The sequence below is a fragment of the Balaenoptera physalus genome, assembly GCF_965194825.1.
Source record: "Balaenoptera physalus genome assembly, chromosome: 8".
NCBI classification, from domain to species: Eukaryota; Metazoa; Chordata; class Mammalia; order Artiodactyla; family Balaenopteridae; genus Balaenoptera; species Balaenoptera physalus.
Genome location: NC_138887.1, coordinates 53,446,334 through 53,463,334, shown reverse-complemented (window position 1 = coordinate 53,463,334; position 17,001 = coordinate 53,446,334). Strand labels below are relative to the sequence as shown.

Below are 17,001 nucleotides of genomic sequence, written 5' to 3'. Positions count from 1 at the left end.
AATCATCTGCCATTTCTCTGCCTAAGCACACAGATTCCTCCAACCCAGCTTTTCACTATGTGGAGGAGTTTAATGTTATTTTTATACCTCAAGTACTCACTGCAGGGGCTCTTCTCTATATCACCTGTAAAAATATTGTAAGCTTTTCTTCTGATCAAGCTTGACCATCAAAAATCTCTGTAGTTTAGCCACATTATTTTGACTATATGCAGAAAGAGTTTCACCGAGTTTATTTTGGAAGGTTTTGTTCTTAGTTTTTGTTGAGGGGTAGTAGGAAAAGCAGTCCTATGAGATATATTATGGCAATTACTGTAGAGATTGTATTTAAGTCCCTTTGCGAAGATCCATATGCGTTTTTTAGTATTAGAACTAGGAAAACAGCATGTTTTCTCCTCATCAAACTATAATTGAGTCTCTTTTTATTCTGAACACCAGGAAGCTTAAAGCCAAGTAAGAGCACAACTAGATCAAGGATTTATGCTCTTACAGACTGCACATTTGTGTTATATTTTCACCTCTCTCTAACTTGTGTTAACCTCTCCCTCTAATTTATATTTTCTCTGCTGTTATCTTGCTTTTTTTTTTTTTCTGTTCCTGCTATACTATTTTACGTGTTCTCATTTTAATCAGATTTATTTTTTTCTTTTTGGAATGATTTGATAAAAGAAGAAAACAAAGAATGTAAAAAAAGAAAGAAAAATAACTCTGGTTCTAGTAATTCTTGATGACTAGAAGCAGTGATACCAGATATAGCTGATACTGGGTGAGTACTTAACATTCATAGTTCAATTTGGAATACATGTCAACAAAGTTCATGGTAGCTAATTTTTTTCTGGTTTTATAATAGTACTAGCATACACATTATAGGAACCAAACTCTTCAATCCTCCTTAATTGCTTCAGTTAAAAACCCATGAGTATCTAAAGGGGTGACCAAGATAGTTATGAACAGGGAGGTCAACCAAGATGGCAATACAGGAGGCTCCTGAATTCCCCTCCTATGTACACACTGAATCTATGGCTACACAAAGAGCAATTACCTCTGAAAGAAATCTGAAACTAGGGAACAATTCCTACACATCAAGCAAATTAGAAAATTACCCACATCAAAATGGGTAGAAAAGGCTGAGATATACACATGCCATAAACTCCACCCCTGCACAGCACCATACAATTGGAAGGGAACTCCTAATTTCCAGATTCTCCATGAGGAGCAAAGAGTTTGCTCCAACATTTAATACCCAAACTTTTAAAACTCTCAGTTGAGGTACAGGCCCCTAAAACATCTATTTCTTAAAGCCAATGAGGCTTGTATCTGTAAGACTATAGCAAACAAAGGAATAGTTGTTATTCTATATGCAAGTGCTTGCAATAGAGCTATTCTCCCAGGGTTCAGTACAGAGGGAGCAGGCAAAATTGCCCAACTCCTAGTCTTTCCCCCAAAAGGAGTCCATCTGCATACTTTGAAAGCTGCTGCCTGAGATTTAGGCCTTTTGATTTAGCACACATACAGGGGCTAGCTGGAAATTCCTGGAAACCAGGGAAACTAACAAACACCTTTCTCGTTGACTCCTGGTACCCTGCTCCAAGTCACCAGTATCTTCCTGGAAGAAGCTTCCTGGAAAAGCATCCCAGCTTTTGCAGCTGCTGCACAAGGGGCAAGTCCCTGGTATGTCTGGCACTAATAGCCAGTGGGGCTTCCCTTCACAGGTCCAACAGGGCTATGGCAATTACAGGTAACTCCCGCAGCTATACACCTGGATCCAGTACAGAGGAAGCAGGAAGAAAAATACCCATCTCTGGTTTCTCTATGAAACGGACTTACCTACATACATTCCCTTCCACCTAAGGGGGTCCACATTCTAGACACTGAATGCAATCCTCCCTCTAGGGACACTAACAGGTCTTGGCACACCCTCAACTACTGTAAGTCACTAAGAACAAAGAGGGCAGCTTGGTCAATTACAAAGTCTTGAGAGAAAACCAGGATCCTAGGCTGGACTGATTGATGAGGTTCATCTCCTATATGAGAGCACTCTGTCAGGACTGGGAAATGTGGCTACTCTATTTCATGCATAGAAAACAACACAGACAGTCAAGGAAAATGAATAAAAAGGAACGTGTTTCAAATAAAAGAACAAGATAATTCTCCAGAAACAGATCTTAATGACACAAACTTTAGTAATTAACCTGGTAGAGAGTTCAAAATAATGCTGGTAAAGATGCTCATCAAGGTCAGGAGAGCAATGCATGAACAAAGGAAGAATTTCAACAAAGAGAAAGAAAATATTAAAAAATACCAAAGAGAAATCACAGAGCAGAAGAATATAATAATTGAACTGAAAAATTCAATAGAGGGGTTTAACAGCAGACTAGATCAACCAAAAGAGAAGATCAGCAAACTGAAACACAAGGCAGTGGAATTCATCCAATCGAGGAGTGAAAGGAAAAATGAATGAAAAAAATGAAGATAGCTTAAGGGACTTACGGGACACCATCAAGCAGCCAATATTCAAACTATACAGGATCCCGGAAGTAGAGAGAAAGGAGCAGAAAGCTTATTCAAAGAAATAATGACTGAAAATTTCCCTAACCTAGATAAATAAACAGACTTTCAGATGCAGGAAACCAATAGAATTCCAAATGAGAGGAATCCAAAGAGAGCCACACCGAGATACACCATAATTAAGTTGTCGAAAATTAAAAACAAGAAAAAAACCTTTAAAAGCAGCAAGAGAAAAGCAACTTTTTACATACAAGGAAACCCTATCATCAGAATTTTTAGCAGAAATTTTGCAAGCCAGAAGGGAGGGGCATGATTTAGTCAAAATGCTGAAAGAAAAAAACTGCCAACGAGAATACTCCACTGCAAAATTATCTTTCAGAATTGAAGGAAAAATAGTTTTCCAAGCAAACACAAGCTAAAGGAGTTCATCACCATGAGACCAGACTTACAAGAAAAGTTAAAGGGGATTCTTCAGCTGAAACAAAAGGATGTTAATTAGTAACATGAAAAAAGATGATAGTATAAAACTCATTGGTAAAAGTAAATATATAATTAAATTCAGGATACTTTAATGTGGTAAAGGAGGTGAGTAAATCACTTATAACTCTAGTACAAAGAGCAAAAGACAAACATATTAAAATAACTTAATTACAATAATTTGTTAGTGGACACACAAAGTAAAAATACGTAAATTTTGACACCAAAACACAAAATGCAAGGAGGGAGAGTTAAAATTTAGAGCTTCTGTGTGCATTTGAAGTTGTTACCAGCTTAAAATAGACTGTTACAAATATAACATGTTTTATGTAAGCTTCATGATAACCACAAAGCAAAAACTTATAGTAGATACACAGATGATAAAGAAAAAGGATTCTAAGCATATCACTACAGAAAATCATCAAATCACAAAGGAAGAGAACAAAAGAGGAAGAAAGGAAGAGAGGATGTATAGAACAACCAGAAAACAATTGACAAAATGGCAATAGTAAGTCCATACCTGTCAATAATTACTTTAAATAGAAATGAACTAAATTCTCCAATCAAGAGACATAGAGTGACAGAATGGTTACAAAAACAAGACCCAACTACACACTGTCTACAGGTGACTCAGTTTAGCTTTAAGGGCACACATAGGCTGAAACTGAAGGGATGGAAAAATATATTCCATGCAGATGGAAGCAGAAAGAAACAGGGGTAGCTATACTTATATCAGACAAAACAGACTTTTAACCAAAAAAACCGTAACAAGAGTCAAAGAAGGTTATTATATAATGATAAAGGGGTCCATTCATCTGGAGGATATTACATTAATAAATATTCATGCACCCAACAGAGGAACACCTAAATATTTAAAGCAAATATTAACTTATCTGAAGAGAGAAATAAATTTCAATACAATAATATTAGGGGACTTCAATATCCCACTTTCAACAGTGAATGGATCACATAGACTGAAAATCAATAAGAAAATGAACCCAAGCTATGTTAGAGCAGATGGACCTAACAGACGTTTATAGTACATTCCATTCAAAAGCCACAGAACACATTCTTCTCAGTCTTAATAAATTTAAGGAGATTGAAATCATATCAAGCATCTTTTCTAACCACAATGGTAAGAAACTAGAAGTCACAAGAAGAAAACTGGAAAATTCATAAATATGTGGACATTAAACAATACACTTCTGAACAATCGATGGGTTAAAGATGAAATCAAAGTGCAATAAAAATATCTTGAAATAACTGAAAATGAAAGCACAGTATACCAAACTCATGCCATGCAGCAAAAGTAGTTCTAAGAGAAAATTCATAGCGATAAATGCCTAGATTAAGAAACAAGATCTCAAATAAACAACCTAAGTTTACGACATAAGGAACTAGAAAAAAGAAGAACTAAGCCCAAAGTCAAAATAAGGAAGGAAATACAAAGATGAGAGTGTAAATAAATGAAATAGAGACTAAAAAGACAATAGGAAGGATCAGTGAAACTAAGAGTTGGTTCTTTGAAAGGGTAAACAAAATTTCCAAGCCTTTAGCCAGACTAATCAAGACAAAAAAGAGAGAGGACTCAAATAAACAAAATCAGAAATGAAAGAGGGGACATTATAACTGATACCACAGAAATAGAAAGAATCATAAGAGACTACTATGAACAATTATATGCCAACAAATTGGACAACCTATAAGAAATGGATATATTCTTAGAAACATACAAATTACCAAGACTGATTCATGAAGATATTGAAAATCTGAACAGACTAATTGCTATAAGGAGGTTAAATCTGTAATTAAAAACCTTCCAACAAATAACCATCCAACAGATAGCTTCACTGGTCAATTTTACCAAACATTTAAAAAAGAATTAATAGCTATCCTTCTCAAACCATCCCAAAAAAATAGGAGAGGAGAGAAGACTTCCAAACTCATTTTACGAGGATAGCATTAACCTCATACCAAAACCAAAGACACTTCAAGAAAATAAAATTACAGGCCAATGTCTTCAATAAACAGATGCAAAAATCATCATCAAAATGTTAGCAAACTGAATTCGACAATACATTAAAAGGATCACATGCCATAATCAAGTGGAATTTACTCCAGAAATGCAAGGATGGTTCAACATGCACAAATCAATTATTGTGATACACCACATTAACAAAATGGAGAATAAAAATCATATAATCATCTCAATCAACACAGAGAAAGCATTTCACAAAATTCAAAATCTTTTCACAATGAAATATCTCAAGAATCTTGCTAGAGAGGGGATGTACCTCAACATAATAAAGGCCATATATGACAAGCCCACAGCTAATATTATACTCAATGGTTAAAAGCTGAAACTTTTCCTCTAAGATCTGGAACAAGACAAGGATGCTCACTCTTGTTACTTCTATTCAACATAGTACTGCAAGTCCTAGCCAGAGCAATCAGGAAAAAAAAAAAAAAAAAGCCATCCAAATCAGAAAGGATAAAATAAAATTTTCTGTATTTACAGATGATGTGATATTACATAAAGAAAATTCAAAAGACTCCACCAAATAATGGTTAGAACTAATAAATGAATTCAGTGAAGTTGCAGGATACAAACTCAATATACAAAAACCAGTTGTGTTTCTGCATACTAACAATGAATTATCAGAAAGAGAATTTAAGAAAACAGTCCCATTTATACTAGCATCAAAAAATAATAATAATAAATACACTAGCTAGGAATAAATTTAACCAAGGTGCTTAAAGAGCTATACACTGGAAACTATAAGATATTGATGAAAAAAATTGACAAAGACACAAATAAATAGAAAGATATTCTGTGCTCACGGATTGGAAGAATATTGTTAAAAAGTCCATACTACCCAAAGCAATCTCCAGATTCAATGCAATATCTATCAACATTCAAATGGCATTTTTCACAGAAATAGAAAAAAACAACCCTCGAATACGTATGGAACCACAAAAGACCCCAGATAGCCAAAGCAATCCTGGGAACTAAATACAAAGCTGCAGGCATCACACTCCCTGATTTCAAACTATACTATAAAGCTATTGTAACTAAAACAGTATGGTATTGGTATAAAACCAGCCATATAGATGAACGGAACAGGATAGACAGCCCAGAAATAAACCCTTGCATATATGGTCAACTAATATTTTACAAGGGATCCAAAACACTCAATGGGGAAAGGATAGTCTCTTCAATAAACGGTGCTGGGAAAACTGGACAACCACATGCAAAAGAATGAAACTGGTCCCCTATCCTACACCATAAAAAAAATCAACTCAAAATGGATTAAAGACTTGAAATTAAGATCTGAAACCTTTAAAATCCTAAAAGAAAACATAAGTGGTAAGCCCCTTGACTTTGGCCTTGGCAATGATTTTTTGGGTTTGATACCAAAAGCAAAGGCAACAAAAGTAAAAATCAACAAGTGGGACTGCAGCAAACCAAAAAGCTTCTGCTCAGCAAAGGAAACAATCAACAAAATGAAAAGGCAAACCCCATATCCAGTAAAAGGTTAATATCCGAACTATACAAGGAACACATACAACCCAGTAGTGAAAAAAACAAATTACTTGATTAAAAAATGGAGAAAGGACCTGAATAGATGTTTTTTCCAAAGACGTACAAATGACCAACATGCACATGAAAAGATGCTCAACATCACCAATCATCATGGAGATGCAAATCAAAACCACAATGAGATATCATTGCATACCTTTTAGGATAGTTATTATCAAAAAGAGATAAAAAATTCTGGCAAGGATGTGGAGAAAAGGGAATCCTTTATACTGTTATTGGGAATGTAAACTGGTACAGCCATTGTGGAAAATAGTATGAGGTTCCTCAAGAAAAAACAGAACAACCATAGTATCCAGCAAGCCCCCTCCTGGGTATTTATCCAAAGGATATGAGACCATTATCTCAAAGAGATGTCTGTACTCCCTTGTTCACTGCAGCATTGATCACAATAGCCCAGGTATGGAAACAACCTGTGTTCATTGACAAATTTATGGATCAAGAAAATGTGGTATATACATACAATGGAATATTATTCAGCCTTAAAAAAAAAAGAAAATCTTGTCATTTGCAACAACATGGATGAACGTGGGGGGTATTATGCTAAGTTCAAGCCAGACAGAGAAAGACAAAAACTGCATGACAGCACTTAAATATTTTAGAAAAAGAGAAAGAGAGAGAGAAAGAGAGAAGGCAAGAGAGAGAAAGAAAGAGATAGAAAGAAAAAGAGAGAGAGAAAGAGAGAGAGAGAAGGAGACAAAGAGAGAGAGAGGGAGAGGGAGGGAGGGAGGGAGGGAGGAAGGGAGGAAGAAGAGAGTAGAAAAGAGGTTGCCAATGGATGAGGTATGGGGGAAATAAGGAGGGGTTGGTTAAAGGGTACAAAATTTCAGCTATAAGAAGAATAAGGTCTTAGGATCTAATGTATAACATGATGGCTATTGTTGATAATTCTGCATGGTGTAATCGCTATTTGCTAAGAGAGTAGAAATTAAATGGTCTCACTACAAAAAAGGGAGGGGGGTAAATAGGGATATGTTAATTAATTTGGGGGGAATCTTTCCTCTCTCCTCTCTCTCTCTCTCTCTCTCTATATATATATATATATCTCAAATCCTAATGTTGTACACTATAAATATCTTAAAATTTTATTTGTAAATTATACCTCAAAAAATCTGTGACAAAAAGATAGGTGTGAATGGTAGAAGCTAACCTTTTGAGGCAGGCACAGAGTCTCCCCAGCAGCTTTAAAAAATGCCCTTTTTATCTTGATGCGGAGCAGGGTTTCTCACTCATGGTACTATTGACATTTGGGGACAATTCTTCCTTGTGGGAAGGGCGGGCCTGTGTGTTGCACGATGCTTGGCAGCATTCCTGGCCTCTACCCACTAGATGATAGTAACAGTCCCACCTCCAGGTGTGAAAACCAAAAATGTCTCCAGATATTGCCAAATGCCTCTAGGGATTGGGGGGGTGGGGAGGGAGGGAAACACCCTTGTTTCAAAACCACTAATAGAAGAAGGAGGATTTCCAAAAGGACACAGTTTTATGTGCTGGAGACGGTCCAGGAAATGAAATTAAATGGTGGTTTCTGAGAGGTCCTACCTAACTCATATCTTTCTCTTTTCCAACAGGCCCCTTGAAATTAGTGAATAGCTGTTTGCTCTCTGGAGCCTAGCTGTAACAGATCATCTAGCAGAGAGGGTCAGTCAGAAGGGAGCCAATTATTCACACAGAGACCAAGAAGAGAGGCCTTTGAGACAATAAATTATGCACAATGAGTAAGGGTTGATAGGATGTTCATTACAAAACAGTGGTGGGATTGGTAACATTATATAATCAAAAACTGTTCATCTTTATTATTTGTTTCAGGTTATAGATGTAAAAAGCCAAATATTAACTATGTTTGCAAAAGTAGTTCCTGCTACTGCATAATATTTAGAGTAAAGGAATGCATAAAACAGAAAGTGAAAGTTTCATCTCTCCAAACCATTCTCCAGAGGTTGTCATTTTTAATGGCCTGCTGCACGGATGTATATACTTTCATAGTCTATATGCAATCGTTTCAGTGTTTCGTGTGTGTGCGTGGGTGTATGAAGCTTTTTCACTTACCACATTTTCTACTGAATGATTGTATATAAAACTCAATTTTGGGCTTCCCTGGTGGCACAGTGGTTGAGAATCTGCCTGCCAATGCAGGGGACACGGGTTCGAGCCCTGGTCTGGGAAGATCCCACATGCCGCGGAGCAACTAGGCCCGTGAGCCACAACTACTGAGCCTGCGCGTCTAGAGCCTGTGCTTCGCAACAAGAGAGGCCGCGATAGTGAGAGGCCCGTGCATTGCGATGAAGAGTGGCCCCCACTTGCCGCAACTGGAGAAAGCCCTCGCACAGAAACGAAGACCCAACACAGCCAAAAATAAATAATAAATAAATAATAAATTAATTAAAAAAAAAAAAAAGAAACAATTTTTCCTCACTAGGAATTTGGGTAGTGATTTACTATATGCATATGCCACGAATTATTCAATCTCTCCCCTATTAATGGAAATTTAAGTTGTTTACAATTTTTTGTAACTATTTTACAAAGAAGAAATAACCATCTTTCTATGTACATCTTCATACACTTTTGGAGATATTTCTGTTTGATAAATTCTTACTACAGTGAAGTATATGTACATTTAAAATATTGAAAGATAACAGCCAAATTGCCCTCTGAAAAGATTGTAGCAATGTAAATCCTGCTACAGTGTTTAAAAATGCACCAAGTATGAATAATCATTTTATAATTTTTCCCATTATGATAGAAGGCAGACTGGGTTGTGTCAAGGAATGAAAGAAAGATCCCTTTTTTCCTTCTTGAGGCATGGAAGAGCTGGTCTTTTCTAAGGTCTGACCTCCTTCTCATGGGACAGTGGAAGTGGACTAACTCCATCTGTGGAGACCCCCCTGGCCTGGGCAGGAAGCTGCACGTAGATGGGCTGCAAGGCCAGGCAGACGGTGTGTGAGCAGACGGGAGGACCCCTGCTAGGTCTGCAGTAGCCACAGTCCAGATGCCACCCCAGGCCTCCCACCTCATCACCTGCCAAGGCACCAGCCCTGTGAGTTCTTAAACAACCCTGGGAGAGGACATTGATACTGAATGTTTTGCTCATCCGATGGTTGGCAGCTGGGCCCAGTTCTAATTTAATTTGGGAAATGAAGAAACGTGACATTATTTTCAACTCTCTATTGTAGAGCAGTTTACACTGGCTACCTAGACAATAATAAACTATTATATTTTTTCTATGTTCTGGTTTATAGTAAAAATAAATCTCACTTTTCCACTTAATTATTCCATCGTTTCCAGAGGAAAAAGAACTTCAAGGGTCCCTCCTGTGCTTCAGAGGTATGGTGGTGTCAGTGATTGGGCTGGCGTTTGTGATCTTGTGGTCTCTTGAATTGTGCAAAACAAGCCAAAGTACTGTCTTCCCAAATTACACTCCAGAGGTAGCTCTTGAAAGAAGCTGAATTGCAGACACTTTTCATCTTTGTGAGTTGTGCTGAAAGATCTTCCTACACCCAGGCTTTCTGTTTTCAAGTGGTGCAGACTGCAAGAAGGGAGCTGGGTGACCTCTGCTTTGGGATTTAGGTGGGGTGATTCGGAGCAGGTAGACATTGCACAGGGGCCCACGTGGCACACCCAGGTAGAGCCTGCTTGTACACACAAGGCTGGTGCTTGGTGATGGTTCATTTACACAGGATGCTCATTTAACCAGGGAGGCAAGGAATGCTCCTGCAAAGAGCAGATCCAAGTGCCAGTCAAGAGGCAGTCCCTGACTTCAGTAGGTTCAGTTTCCAAGTGGGAGGTGGAATATTTTGCATAAAAATTCAGTGACTATTAATTGACAAGGGTCTATGCATATGTGCATCTATGGTATGTACTGGCCAGAGACCTTCTTTTTCTTAAGTTTACATTCACCAGGATAACTCAGGCAGTTATAAATGATGTTTACACTGGAGAAAAAATTCTATTTCTGACAATGTTAGAAGTGGAAAAGAACTTAGAGATCCTCTCATTGTCACTCCCTCTTTTCAAATATGAGAGTACTGAAGCCCAAAAGGTGAACCAATTTGCCCAATACAACAGAACTAGTCATAAACAAATGCCCATATACTTTGAAAAGAGTAAAATGCATTTGATTCACAGGCTCAAAAATTAGGGCTTGATTACCATAGAATGAAGATCATCTAGCAGCGCTTCTTGATCTTGAACATGCATAGCCATCTACCCCCCACCCCACTCCCGTCTTGTTACAATGCAGATTCAGATTCAGTAGGTCAAGTCTGGGCCTGAAATTCTGCACTGCTAACAAGCTCCCAGGTGGCGCCCACGTTGCTGGCCTCTACTTTTGAATATCAAGTGTTTATAGGCAACGCCCTGGCCTTGTGTGGATGGACCTCAGCCTCCAGCAGAAAGGTATGCAAGACTTCCCACTGAGAATTAATTCTTTCCTGGTAAGGTAAGGAGTTCTCATCAGAAAATTATTTTGCTGTGCCTAAGGCGAACAGAATTTCTTGTGAGTGCTCCTTTCAGAAAAAAAAGTAAAACTAAGAGGATGGATGAATTTACACGTCTCCTATTTGTGTAAGTACACAAATTGCATTTCTTAGTGTCCTTAGCGCAGGAGGCTCATAATTCAGAAAGTGCACGCCTGTGTCTCCCACTCACTCGGAGCATGCTTTGCTTCCTCTTAAGTAATAATCAACATTGCAAAATTGCAACTAGGCAACTAGAGAAATGTTCCCAGGAAATACAACTGCTGGCTTTCGCGCATAACAAGTTCCCTTCCCTAACCCACGCTGTTCTTTCCTGCGGGCTCTCATTCACGGGTTTCTCAACTTCAGCACTAATGCCATTTGGGGACTGGTCATCCTTAGTTGTGGGGAGCTGTCCGGTGCATTGTGGGGTGTTTAGCAGCATCTCCGGGCTGTGGTCATGTCTTAGTTTAGGCTGCTATAACAGAATACCCTAGAAGGGATGGCTGAAACACGGTCCACTTATTTCTCATAGTTCTGGGGGGGTTGGAAGACCACAACCAGGGTGCCAGCATGATCGAGTTCTTGGTAAAGGCCTTCTTCCTGCTTTAGAGAGAGGCGTCTTCTCAGATCCTCACTTGGTGACAGCAGATCAAGAGCTAGCTCTCTTCCTCTTTTTATAAGGACAGTAATTTCATCATAGGGGTTCATGACCTAATTACCTCCCAAAGGCCCCATCTCCAAATACCATCACATTAGGTATGTGAATGAATAAGATATGCGAACATATGAATTTGGGGGGGGCACTAACAGTCCATTACAACCCACTAGATGCCAGTAGCACCACACCACCAGTTGTGACAACCAGAAATGTCTCCAGAAATTGCCAAATGTTCCGTAGGAGGCAAGATCACCCCCAGCTAGGAACCACTGCTTTAAAAAGTAATAGTACTATGTTGGAAAAGACAACTAGCTTAAAACGTAAAATTATACAATTTTAGATCTGAAAGGAATGTTAGAGCTCTTCCTGCATCTTGGGGTCACACACTGAATTTAAGTCAGAAGGACCATTATTACTATCGGACATGTTTCTTTCTATTCAAACAGTGAAGTCAAGGTATTATCAATATTGCATTTTTCAATGGTACAAACTTCAGTTAAGCAAAATCTCAGATTCCAGGTCAAGATGGAGTCTTTGCTGATGTGGTAGGGAGTGGGGAGGAGTCAATACTTTTCTCCATGGTCATCAGTACCTGCTTAGAAAAGGTGAGACCAGAGCTGTATGGAGACGACAACATGTCCCCAGATCAGGGACTATCCAGCTGGGGTGCGAAATGTCTTCAGTCTTCTCTAAGGTGCAAATGTACAAACATTACTTCAAGAAAAAATTCCTCACCCTCTGCACACAGCTTCTTAGCCCTCTAGTCAGCTAGCTAAATTCTGGAGCAGCTTGTGTTTATACTTAGCCACAGTAGGTCAGCTTACAACATGCACCACAGGATTCTGAGAGAGGTTTTCTCGCTGCAGTATTAGTGACAAATGTTTTACTAATACTCTATTGACAAAAGAGAGAGCAAGAGAGAGAGAGAGAGAGAGAGCAGTTAATCAGACATTTGCCTTTTGGCAAATGCTGAACAACAATGGTCTACTAGAAGAACCACTTGTTATTAGATTTGTTAGCTCACTGTTAAGAGAGCTCTGAAGTAAAGCACATATGTTAAGTATTTAAAAACTCATTTCATGTTCATGGCTTCTCTAACATTATGAAAACGTGATGGCCTAGACGTGTGTCAGTGTCAACACAAGTTATTTATGGTAGATGATGTTAATAGCTAAAGGCCCTGGCACAGGGCCAGATTAAAGGGGCCCTATTTCCCCTCTCCTCTACTGAAAAGAAAAAGGAAAAGCTGGTCTCTCTCTCAGCTCTAAGCTGGGGATGACATCCATCGCCTTCCAATAACCAGTCTGCTGCCCTGTAGCTTTCACACCATCTCTATGCGCACTCAACTAATATTACTTATACACCTACCATGTGCCAGATGCTAATCCAGGCACCTCCACAAAATTTATCTTAATTTTTACAACTCAATATATTTGGGCACTATTGGGGAACATAAGGAAAGCATTAAGGCTAATAAAGTGAAACCTGTTTTAGAGTTCTCTGTGCTCAAAAAAAATTACTTTCATTTTAAAAAAATTTCTAATTTTATCTTTATTTATCACTTCCTTCCTTGCTTGATGCCTTTATGCAGTAGATGTGCTCCCAAAATTGGGAAGCAAATTGCAATTTTCTAAGTTGACTCACTTTTGAAAAGTTTTAGTATGGCTCAATATTTAAGACTGATGAAATAAATCTGCCTTTGATTAAACAAGACATCCTTTGGGAAAATGACAAGCCACCCTTTATCTGATTTTTGTTTTATTTTTTTGAATCACAATAACTAGTTTTATTTATTTATTTACTTATTCATTCATTCATTCTTCATATTAAATATTTTTCCCTTCCAGTTATGCTGAGATATAACTGACATACAGCACTGTATAAGTTTAAGGTGTACAGCAGAATGATTTGACTTACATACAACGTGAAAAGATTACCACAATAAGTTTAGTGAATACCCATCGTCTTATACAGATACAAAATTAAAGAAAAAATATTTTTTCTTGTGATGAGGACTCTTAGGATTTACTCTCTTAACAATTTCCACATATAACATACAGTAGTGTTCATTGTATTAATCATGTTTATATATAACATCCCTAGTATTTTTCTTTTCTTTCTGATTTTTAATTCTGAACTTTTAAAAGTTTTCTCAAAGATGGACATATATAATATTTTCTCAAGTCATCAATGAAATCTAAACCAACAACAGATTATGTTTTTACAGTGATGAAGTAGATGGTGTAGGAATCAAATATTAACACCAATATTCAGACCAATCTAATGGAAGGTACAGCTGTCTGTCCTGAATGTTTTTTATTAGTTTCCTATTGCTGCTATAACAAATTGCCATAAACTTAATGGCTTAAAACACCACAAATTTATTATCTTATCGTTCTAGAGGTCACAGATCTAAAAATCAGTCTCACTGGGCTAAAGCCAAGGTGTTGACAGGGCTGGTTGCTTCCGGAACAGGAGAAGAAACGATTTTCTTGCCTTTGTCAATTTCTAGTGGCTACCTGCATTCTTTGGTTCATGATTTCTTCACATCACTCCAACCTCTTGCTTCTGTTTACTACTACTCATCTGATCCCCTGCCTGCCTCTTATAAGGACCCTCATGATTACATTGGGCCCACTCCGATAATCCAGGCTAATTTCCCCATCCCAAGATCCTTAATTTAGTCACATCTACAAAGTCTCTTATCATGTAAAGTAACATATTCACAGGTTCTGGGGATTAGGGTTTGGGCATTTAGGGGGCTATTATTCATTTTATCACAATGCTGAAACAAACTTCAAACTAAACTTAGTTAAGAATTGGTAGGCATCCAACTAAGTACCTAAACCAGTTTAAGTAAATAAGAAATAGGTCTGGAAAAAATTCACTGAGTGATTAATTTTAATCCAATGTACATCTGGGACTTTTCAGTGTTGTATTAAACCCAGGAGTGAGGCTTCCTGAGAAAATTAGTGAGACACCCTGTAATTGTGACTTTTCCCATGGAAATGAAATGAAAACTAAAAAATGATCCAAAAAACCCAGAACTTGGCTCCATTTATCAAAGACATTGCTAAGTAACAATACCATACAACCTTGGCTGGCTTTGAGTTATTTTCTAGATAGATTGATTAGTTTGATTTGAACCATTCTTTTTACCCAGACCCCATTTATAACCAATGCTATACATTTATGAAAAAAAGGGTTTGGAATTAGAGTATAGTGCAGATATCTTTTCACTAAGTACTCTGCTCTGATTACCTGAGTGAGCTGCTTAGACGTTTTGCTTGCTAACAAAGTGTACTTTAAAGAATTCAGTTCTATTATCTTCCAATAGATGTAAAAAATCATTATAAACTATGGGACATCAGCTGTACTGGTTCAAGAGATATTTAAATACTTCCTATTAAGGTAGGCATTATGTACTTTCAGGGAGACATAAAGATGGATTTTATTCTTGAGTCTAAAAGCACCTGTGGGGTGTTGGTCTCCTCCTCTGGTCTCTGAGCAGGTTTGTGTCTGCTTCAGTCAATAGAGTTCAGCAGAAGTGATACAGAGTGACTGTGCACAGCTGGAAAGGTCACTGAATATCAGGTAGAACTTTTGCTCTCAGAGCCCTGAGCTGCCCCATAAGGCAAGGCTGCAAAGGTGTGAGGAAGCCCAGGCCACATGGAGAGCCCACGTGTAAGGTACCAGTGACAGACCCAGCTGCAGCTAGCCTTCACGTCATTCCAGCCCAGGCCCCAGAGACCTGAGGGAAGAAGCCTCCAGATGATTTCTGCCCACTGCCGTTCAAGTCACCTGCAGCTGTTGCAGCCCACACCATGGAGCCATCCCTATCCAGATCCCTGACCCATCGAATCTGAGGGGGTCATGAGACGGTGGTGTTTTATGCCACTAAATTTTTTTTTGAACTTTATTTACTTTTTATACAGCAGGTTCTTATTAGTTATCTATTTTATACATATTAGTGTATACATGTCAATCCCAATCTCCCAATTCATCACACCACCACCCCACCACCACTTTCCCCCCTTGGTGCCATACATTTGTTTCTCTACATCTGTGTGTCTATTTCTGCTCTGCAAACCGGTTCATCTGTACCATTTTTCTAGGTTCCACATATATGCGTTAATATACGATATTTGTTTTTCTCTTTCTGACTTACTTCACTCTGTATGACAGTCTAGATCCATCCACCTCTCTGCAAATGACCCAATTTCGTTTCTTTTTATGGCTGAGTAATATTCCATTGTATATATGTGCCACATCTTCTCTATCCATTCATCTGTCGATGGACACTTAGGTTGCTTCCATGTCCTGGCTATTTTAAATAGAGCTGCAGTGAACATTGTGGTACATGGCTCTTTTTGAATTATGGTTTTCTCAGGGTACATGCCCAGTAGTGGGATTGCTGGGTCATATGGTAGTTCTATTTTTAGTTTTTTAAGGAACCTCCATACTGTTCTCCATAGTGGCTGTATCAATTTACATTCCCACCAACAGTGCAAGAGGGTCCCCTTTTCTCCACACCCTCTCCAGCATTTGTTGTTTGGAGATTTTCTGATGATGCCCATTCTGACTGGTGTGAGATGATACCTCATTGTGGTTTTGATTTGCATTTCTCTAATAATTAGTGATGTTGAGAAGCTTTTCATGAGCTATGCCACTAAGTTTTGAGGTGGTTTGTTACACAGCCATAAATAACCAGAAAAGTCTTCAAAGATGACTAAAAATTAATATAATGGGATGGGAAATGAAACTTTTGTGTTAACCTAGAATTGTGACTAAAGCCATAAAGCTGGAAAAGTGAGGTGTTATAAGTATATCAGTTATAATGAGAGCTGCCCAAAATAGGCACAGACTAAGAAGCAGCAGAATAGGCTGTCTGCAATCACCCCGATCCCCAGCGTATTTAAGGACAGGATAGAGAAGTAGGGTGGGGAGGAGGTAGAGGAGAATTGTGATGGATCCTTTGTGATTTGTAACAAGCAGCTTTCCCCTCCCTTCCTAAGGTCATGCCCGATGAATCCAAGGCAGGTAAAAGGTGGTTCTAAGAAAATTATTCCTAGATATCGGCAAAGCTCACCAAAGAGGAGACTGAAATAACTTCAGTTGTCTTAGCCCAATCATCTGTGCTTAGAGTGGGAAGGAGGGGGAGGGAGGAGGGGGAGAAGGATTATGTCATGTCCGGAGGTGACAGTAACCCCAGAAGATGAGGATCAGGACACTTATTTTGCAAAGCATCATTTCTCACTAAGAATAAGGAAATGCTTGCCCCACCTCCACAGGTACTCAACATAGGG

At 38.4% G+C, this 17,001-nt stretch overlaps 2 long non-coding RNA genes across 3 annotated transcripts in view; one reads left to right on the top strand and one right to left on the bottom strand.

Annotated features, from left to right (window-relative positions):
• LOC309665933 overlaps positions 1–17,001 on the bottom strand; it is a 207,809-nt gene that overhangs the window by 20,412 nt on the left and 170,396 nt on the right. The gene's annotated exons all lie outside the window — the stretch shown is intronic.
• LOC309665936 lies at positions 135–15,273 on the top strand. The gene is made up of 2 exons (XR_014266789.1): positions 135–6,835; positions 7,149–15,273. It is a non-coding gene; the product is annotated as an uncharacterized lncRNA (long non-coding RNA).